A 9,207-nucleotide genomic window follows, 5' to 3' on the forward strand; every position below is an offset into this window, starting at 1 on the left:
TTAACTTTCTGGCACCAGTTGATTTAAAAAATATAATAGTGATATTTTTTTTTATAGATTTTTATAGATTTTGGATTATTTGTTTACTAAAAATAAAATACATTGAAAAAAAATTGTATGACATATAACTTATGACTTCCAATAATAATTCATATATGTATTTTTTCCTACATTCTATTCAAAAAGTATGTGTGAAGGAGTCCTGATCACAATCCATTATATATTCCCATCCGTACAGACAGAGCACCTGGATAACTAGCTAAGGAAATAAGGGGCTCAGAACAGATATTTCACCTACCTGTACTCCCCTTCATTCCACTTAACCCCTGTAGAACATCAGTTTTGTTTTTAGTTTTTTTCATTTTTCCACTTTTGTTTTGTCTTCCTCACCTTCTAAAAATCATAACTCTTTCAATTCTTCACCTACAGACCCATATGTGACATCAATAAATTCACCACAAAATATACGGCGAAACAAAAAAAAAATATTTGTGGGGCAAAATTGAACAAAAAAAGCCATTTTGTAAATTTGGGGGCTTCCGATTTTACACAGAGCACTTTTTGGTAAAAATGACGCCTCTTTATTCTGTAGGCCCATACAATTAAAATGATACCCTACTTATATAAGTTTGATTTTGTTTTACTTCTTTTAAAAAAAATTACTTTTTGTACTAAAATTAGCATGTTTAACCTCTTAAGGACCTGGGGTTTTTCAGTTTTTCCACTTTCTCTTTTTCCTCCTTACCTTTAAAAAATCATAATTCTTTAAATTTTGAACCTAAAAATCCACATGTTGGCTTATTTTTTGCACCACCAATTCTACTTTGTAATGACATCAGTCATTTTACCCAAAAATCTACGGCAAAACTGAAAAAAAAAATCATTGTGCAACAAAATTGAAGAAAAAATGACATTTTGTAACTTGGGGTTTCCGTTTGTACGCAGTAAAAATGACACATTCTCTTTATTCTGTAGGTCCATGTGATTAAAATGATTCCCTACTTATGTAGGTTTGATTTTGTATTATTTCTGAAAAAAAAATCATAACTACATGCAGGAAAATTTATAAGTTTAAAATTATCATCTTCTGACCCCTATAACTTTTAAAATTTTTCCATGTAGGGGACAGTATAAGAGGGGGCAGTATGAGGGCTAATTTGATCTGGAGTTTTAAGCGGTACCATTTAAGTATTGATCTGACTTTTTGATAGCTTTGTATTCATTTTTTCATTATATAAAAAGTGACCAAAAATACGCTATTTTGGACTTTGGAATTTTTTTGTGCGTACGCCATTGACAATTTGCGGTTTAATTAATGGTATATTTTTATAATTCAAACATTTCTGGACGCGGCGATACAACATTATGTTTATTTTTATTTACACTTTATTTTTTTAAATGGGGAAAAAGGGGTGATTCAAACTTTTATTGGGTGATCTTTATTAACTTTTTTTTTCTTCACTCTTTTTTTGCAGTGTTATAGCTCCCATAGGGGGCTATAACACTGCACACACCGATCTTTTACATTGATCATTGTTATCCCATAGGATAACATTGATCAATGATTCTGCCGTTTGACTGCTCATACCTGGTACAGGTATGCCCTGGGTCCTTAAGAGGTAAAACATTTCCTATTTTAGGGTAAACAAAGTGACCAAAAATATGCAGTTTTGGACTTTGGTATTTTTTACATATACACCATTGACCGTGCGGTTTAATTAATGTTACATTTTTATAGTTTGGACATTTACGCACACGGCGATACCACATGTTTCTGTTTATTTTTGTTTACATATTATAGAGTTCAGAACTCTGGCAATCAGACACTTATCCTCTATTCTGAGCGGAGAAGTTGCAAAACGCTGGAATACCCTTTAAGAAAAGCATAATAAAGCTGCTGTTCTGCATCTATATAATGGCTGCAATTCCTGGTCTGATTGGAGGTCTGTGAATCTGAATTGAAAGCATCATAGGGATCTAAGATGTCCCCAGTTTGGGTCTTTAGACCTATGGTCGCACCCTAATGTAGACGCAGAAATGCCACCATATTATGTTTGTCATAAACTGCCTTTGTAATGACCATATTGTGGATCCTGCACCGTGTGAATCAGCATCACCAAGAATGTGAGAATTGTTTTTGGTACAAGCTTTTCCCCAGGGCTCAGAAACTACAAGCAATACCTTGGATTGTCGCCCAGCATTCCTAGAGTCAGGAACGATGAAACTGTCTACTAATGCAGTGATATATCCACCGCTCCTAAAAATGATACAAACCTCTCTATTGTTCTCCTCTCTGAAATGATTAAAAAGCTATTCATATTTTTATTTACTTTTTTTTCTGTAGTAAAAGTCAGTTGTGACCCCTAGAGTGAGGGAAACTATACATGAGAAAAACTTAGAGGTATTTCAGCAAAAAGTCTTTTTATTTATATATTTATTCATGTTTTTTTTTATTTTTTATTAAACAAGCAGCCTAAGCATGCTTAAAAAAACACCTTTTTACTGGAGTACCCCTTTAAAGTGGTATTCAGGTTCAGCAAGATTATTTTTTAGATAATGAAAGGTTTTACATTTTTCCTGCATACCTCTATACCAATCCTTCATGGTTTTCAGGTAAAGAATGAAGAAGTGCAGAGTCAGAAACAGACTATAAGAATTCCCTCATAAGCTTTTGGTGTGTTCAGATGTATACAATCTTTATCCACTCCCCTCCCATATACTGAAATATTTTACCAATATCAATTATACAACAACATTTTATTGATGCCAAAATTATATTCAAAAATTGAAAAATTAGAAAAGAACAAAAATCTCCCCTCTCCCCCCCTTCATAGAAAACAATAGTCCCATTAACCACTTAAATGGGCACTATTAGATACAAAAACTTTTGATATGTTGTAAAGCATACAAAACCTATAGGTTCCTATAGGTTTCATACTGAAAAAGCCAGTCAAACAACTGCCCCCCCTGCCTGCTTGGACACATACTAGTCCTGCTGTGTGCATGCATCATCACCTATGTCATGGACACACTTCCTTGATTGACAGCTGTGAACGCAGGGCTCACAGCTAGAGAGAAAATCCTCCCACTGTCAGCTTGTGTCCCCCTGCTGTCAGTGAGGACAAGCTGGGAGTTGTAGTTTTGCTAATGCTAGGGGAGATGGGAGCAGAAAGCATACTGAGGGAGGGGGCGGAGACCTGCACAGTGAGGCCACGCCCCCTCCCTTTGAGAGGAATTCAGACTAGTGAGCTAAATCAAAAGTGTAATAAAATAAATAAAGGTGCTAGAGACATAAAAATTAGATGTACATGGTCAGGATTAGGTACTGAGTGATATATAAAAAAATAAATTTTTGTTGGATCAGTGGCGTACTAAGGGGGGGGGGGTGGCTCGCCCCGGGTGCCGCTCACAAGGGGGGTGCCAGGGGTGGACTGACTCGCCGCTGCCACCACTACTGAGGATCCGGGACACTCGTCCCAGATCCCCAGCAGACAGCGGTGCCTTCTCCTGTATGCCCGATACACGTACATACAGGAGAAGGCGTCCCCTCTGTGTGAGCCGCATCTGAAGCTACACAGAGGAGACGTGACCTCTGCCCCCACGCAGCACGCAGTACAGGCGCCGGTGACGTCACTCATTCGGCGCCTGTACTGTGGAGGGGAGAAGACGCGGACCCTGCAGCTGAGGAGATCGCTGCGTGGGATATCAGGTGAGCATCCTTTTTTTTATTTATTTTTCTCAACTCTGCATACACCTATGGGGAAGGGGAGGTGGGGGGGGGGTTACTCTACATATACCTATGGGGGAGGGGGGGTTACTCTACATATACCTATAGGGGAGGAGGGGAGTTCTCTACATATACCTATGGGGGGAGGGGGTTACTCTACATAGGCCTATGGGGAGGGGGGGTTACTCTACATATATACCTATAGGGGAGGAGGGGGGGGGTTACTCTACATATACCTATAGGGGAGGGGGGGGGTTACTCTACATATACCTACGGGGAAGAGGGAGGGTGTTACTCTACATATACCTATAGGGGAGGAGGGGGGGGGTTACTCTACATATACCTAAGAGGAGGAGGGGTTACTCTACATATACCTATGGGGAAGGGGAGGTGGTTACTCTACATATACCTATAGGGGAGGGGGGTTAATCTACATATACCTATAGGGAAGGGGGGGTTACTCTACATATACCTATAGGGAAGGGGGGGTTACTCTACATATACCTATGGGGAAGGGGAGGGGGGTTACTCTACATACACCTATGGGGAAGGGGAGGGGGGTTACTCTACATATACCAATGGGGGAGGTGGGGGTTACTCTACATATACCTACAGGGGAGGGGGGTTACTCTACATATACCTAAGGGGAGGGGGGGGGGGTTACTCTACATATACCTATAGGGGAGGAGGGGTTACTCTACATATACCTATAGGGGAGGGGGGTTACTCTTTACATATACCTAAGGGGAGGGGGGGTTACTCTACATATACCTATGGGGAGGGGGGGTTACTATACATATACCTATAGGGGAGGGGGGTTACTCTCTACATATACCTAAGGGGAGGGGGGGGGTTACTCTACATATACCTATAGGGGAGGAGGGGTTACTCTACATATACCTATAGGGGAGGGGGGTTACTCTCTACATATACCTAAGGGGAGGGGGGGTTACTCTACATATACCTATGGGGAGGGGGGGTTACTATACATATACCTATGGGGACGGGAGGTTACTCTGCATATACCAATGGGGAAGGGGGGGGTTACTCTACATATACCTATAGGGGAGTAGGGTTACTCTACATATACCTATGGGGAGGGAGTTACTCTATATATACCTAAGGGGAGGGGGGGTTACTCTACATATACCTATGGGGAAGAGGAGGGGGGGGGGATACTCTACATATACCTATGGGGGAGGGGGGGTTACTCTACATATACCTATGGGGAAGGGGAGGGGGCTTACTCTACATATACCAATGGGGGAGGGGGGGGTTACTCTACATATACCTACAGGGGAGGGGGGTTACTCTACATATACCTAAGGGGAGGGGGGGGGTTACTCTACATATACCTAAGGGGAGGGGGAGGGGTTACTCTTCATATACCTATAGGGGAGGAGGGGTTACTCTACATATACCTATAGGGGAGGGGGGTTTACTCTCTACATATACCTATGGGGAAGGGGAGGGGAGGTTACTCTACATATACCTATGGGGAGGGGGGGTTACTCTACATATACCTATGGGGAGGGGGGGGTTACTCTACATATACCTATGGGGAAGGGGAGGGGGGTTACTCTACATATACCTATAGGGGAGTGGGGTTACTCTACATATACCTATGGGGAGGGGGTTACTCTATATATACCTAAGGGGAGGGGGGGTTACTCTACATATACCTAAGGGGAGGGGGGGGTTACTCTACATATACCTATGGGGAAGAGGAGGGGGGGATACTCTACATATACCTAAGGGGAGGGGGGGGGATACTCTACATATACCTATGGGGAAGGGGGGGGGTTACTCTACATATACCTATGGGGAAGGGGAGGGGGGTTACTCTACATATACCAATGGGGGAGGGGGGTTACTCTACATATACCTACAGGGGAGGGGGGTTACTCTACATATACCTAAGGGGAGGGGGGGGGGTTAATCTACATATACCTATAGGGAAGGGGGGGTTACTCTACATATACCTATGGGGAAGGGGGGGTTACTCTACATATACCTATGGGGAAGGGGAGGGGGGTTACTCTACATATACCAATGGGGGAGGGGGGTTACTCTACATATACCTACAGGGGAGGGGGGTTACTCTACATATACCTAAGGGGAGGGGGGGGGTTACTCTACATATACCTAAGGGGAGGGGGGGTTACTCTACATATACCTATAGGGGAGGAGGGGTTACTCTACATATACCTATAGGGGAGGGGGGTTTCTCTCTACATATACCTAAGGGGAGGGGGGTTACTCTACATATACCTATGGGGAGGGGAGGGGGTTACTCTACATATACCTATGGGGAGGGGGGGGGTTACTCTACATATACCTATGGGGAGGGGGGGGTTACTCTACATATACCTATAGGGGAGTGGGGTTACTCTACATATACCTATGGGTAGGGGGTTACTCTATATATACCTAAGGGCAGGGGGGGTTACTCTACATATACCTATGGGGAAGAGGGGGGGTGTAGCTGCACATACATATGGGAAAGAGGGGGTGTAACTGCATATACCTATGGGAAAGGGGGGGTGTAACTGCATATACCTATGAGAAAGGGGGGGTGTAACTGCATATACCTATGGGGAAGCGGGGGGGCTGTAACTGCATATACCTATGGGAAAGGGGGGATGTAACTGCATATACCTATGGGAAAGGGGGGTGTAACTGCATATACCTATGGGAAAGGGGGATGTAACTGCATATACCTATGGGAAAGGGGGATGTAACTGCATATACCTATGGGAAAGAGGGGGGGGATGTAACTGCATATACCTATGGGAATGAGGGGGGGGGTGTAACTGCATATACCTATGGGAAAGAGGGGGGGTGTAACTGCATATACCTATGGGAAAGAGGGGGGTGTACCTGCTTATACCTATGGGCAAGAGGGGGGGGGGAAGGTAACTCTGCCTATACCTATGGGGAAAGGGGGGGTAATTGCCTATACCAATGGGGAAGAGGGGGGTAACTGCCTATACCAATGGGGAAGAGGGGGTAACTCTGCCTATACCAATTGGGAAGAGGGGGGGGAATCTGCCTATACCTAAAGGGAAAAAAGGGGTTCAACTCTGCCTATACCTATGGGAAACGGGGGGAGTTTTTTTTTTTTTTTTTTTACTCTGCCTATACCTACGGGGAAAGGGGGTGGGGGGACTCTGCTGCCTATACCTAAGGAGAAAGGGGGGTTAACTCTGCTGCCTATACCTACAGGGAAGGGGGGCTACCTAACTTTATACCTGGATGCCTAACTACTTACCTACATACCCAGCTACCTAACTATGTACATACCTGGCCTTCATACATGGCTGCCTAACTATCTAGCTAGCCCCCTACCTACCTACCTAACTTGTCACCTACCTACATATCTGGCTTCCTGATCTACCTACCTAGTTACCTATTTACCTGGCTACCTCCCTACCTGCCCTTTTACTGTGCAGAACACCAAGGAGGGCATTATTACAGTTTGTGGGCCTATAGATAGAAAGATTGTAGAGGAGGGGAGGGCACTGGAAAAATGCAGAGTCTGACATGTTTTTCCTGCAGATATTAAGAGATCCACTTGGCGGTCTTATCCAGACGCAGAAGAAAAGGAAAGCGGACGCCGCTGATCAGAAAATACGTAATTGTGAGTCCCAAAATGTAACTGTAATCACTTATATGGTATACAGATCCTGTGTACAGCTGATATCTACCGCCATATGGTCCTGTATGTAATCACTTATACAGATCCTTTATAGTATACTGGTCTGTGTATAGGGGTTTTATTCAGTACAGTATGGCGGTATTATCCAGTTATTGTGTGGTGGTATATATTTACTCCTTGTATACCAGTATTATTGGTCATGGAAATTTACCTATGTTAAAGTATTTCTTATATATATATAAATTTTAGTTTATTGTGTGTGGGATTTAGGTGGAATAGGGGCGTGGCAGATGATTGACCAGCTGCAGAGCCTAGCAGGGACCCTTGCATTTTTGGTCCGTGCGCCCTGAGTGTTGTCAGTCCGCTCCTGGGACGGGGTGTAATTAAGGGGGGGGGGGGGGTACGGGTGGGGCCAAACAAAGGGTCCGCCCCGGGTGCCAAATGCTCTAGGTACGCCCCTGTGTTGGATCTGACCGGTATGCTTTAAGGATGGACCCATTTTTTACCCCTTAATGACCAGGGTCTTTTTTTTTTTTTTTTATTTGACCGGCTCTCTTTAAATGGTAATAACTTTAGAACACTTTTTCTGAGCAGAGCGATTCTGAGATGGGTGCTGCGTGAGAGATTGTAGGGGTCCCCAGCGGCGGGAATTGGATAGGGGATAAGATGTCTTAGGGCCGGAGTACTCCTTTAAATAGAAGTAATTTACAAATCTGTTTATCTTTCTGGCATCAGTTGATTAAAAAAAATTGTGTCCCACCGGAAGACCCCTTTAATGTGATAAACCTAGTCTTAGCTAATCTCCATGGATCTACCTCCTGAAACCATTTGTGATCTGCTGTCATCAGCATCTTGGTGGAAATGATTCATTTATTCATGTTATTCAGTTGCATAGACACCATGTTCTACAGCCTGCTCTAGCTTATAGAGAGGGTCAAGAGTCAGGAATCATGCTTGACGATGTCATCATGTCCCAGTAGTCATATGGACAGAGCTGGTCTGGGTGACCTAGGTCCTTTGAATGACTGTATTGTTTCACTCTGCACTTACATACAGTATCTGAATGGGATTTCCCATAGTGAATTTGTGAAGAACTAAAGGCATGCCACTTCCTGAATAGCTAGTACTGCTGCCTGTCAGTCATGTGACGGTGCTCTCACCCCCAATTATCATACCTCTTATGCTCTATAGTATACATATCTTACTGTCACCTCTTCAGCATGATTGGACAAGAATCTTCCGAGAATTACATACAAATTGATGTTTCTAAAAGATTCAAAAATGTTCGGGTTCAGTGAGAAATCCATTGTCACATGTTGTCAAGAGATGGGTAAAAGTGCAAGGACGGCCACATGGGATCTGAGAAAATGTGTGAACCCAAAATATTTCAAATTATGCAGCACATGACATAAGAGAGCAGTTCAATAAATACAGGGCCTTCATTCAGCCTGGTATGGTTCATACAATGTAAACAAATGATGGTACAACAGTACTTTAAGGCACAGAGAAATGTATTGAATTATTGTCATCATTATTTTCTTATTTCAGTATAGCTTTAACCACTTAAGGACCACCGACGTAGAGGTACGCCCTGAAGCCCTGGTACTGAAGGACCAAGGGCGTACCTGTACGCCCATGTGAATTTCGGTCCCCGACGCGTGCCGATATCTATCAGCAGGCATCCTGTGCCAATACCCAGGGGGGTCCTGAGACACCCCCCCCCCATGTCGGCGATCACCACAAATCACCGGTGAATTCACACCGGTGATTTGCGGCGATTCCGGGTCATACGGAAAATAAGGGGATCGGGGTTGTCCAAGAC

The sequence above is a fragment of the Hyla sarda genome, chromosome 3, assembly GCF_029499605.1.
Source record: "Hyla sarda isolate aHylSar1 chromosome 3, aHylSar1.hap1, whole genome shotgun sequence".
Taxonomy (NCBI): Eukaryota; Metazoa; Chordata; class Amphibia; order Anura; family Hylidae; genus Hyla; species Hyla sarda.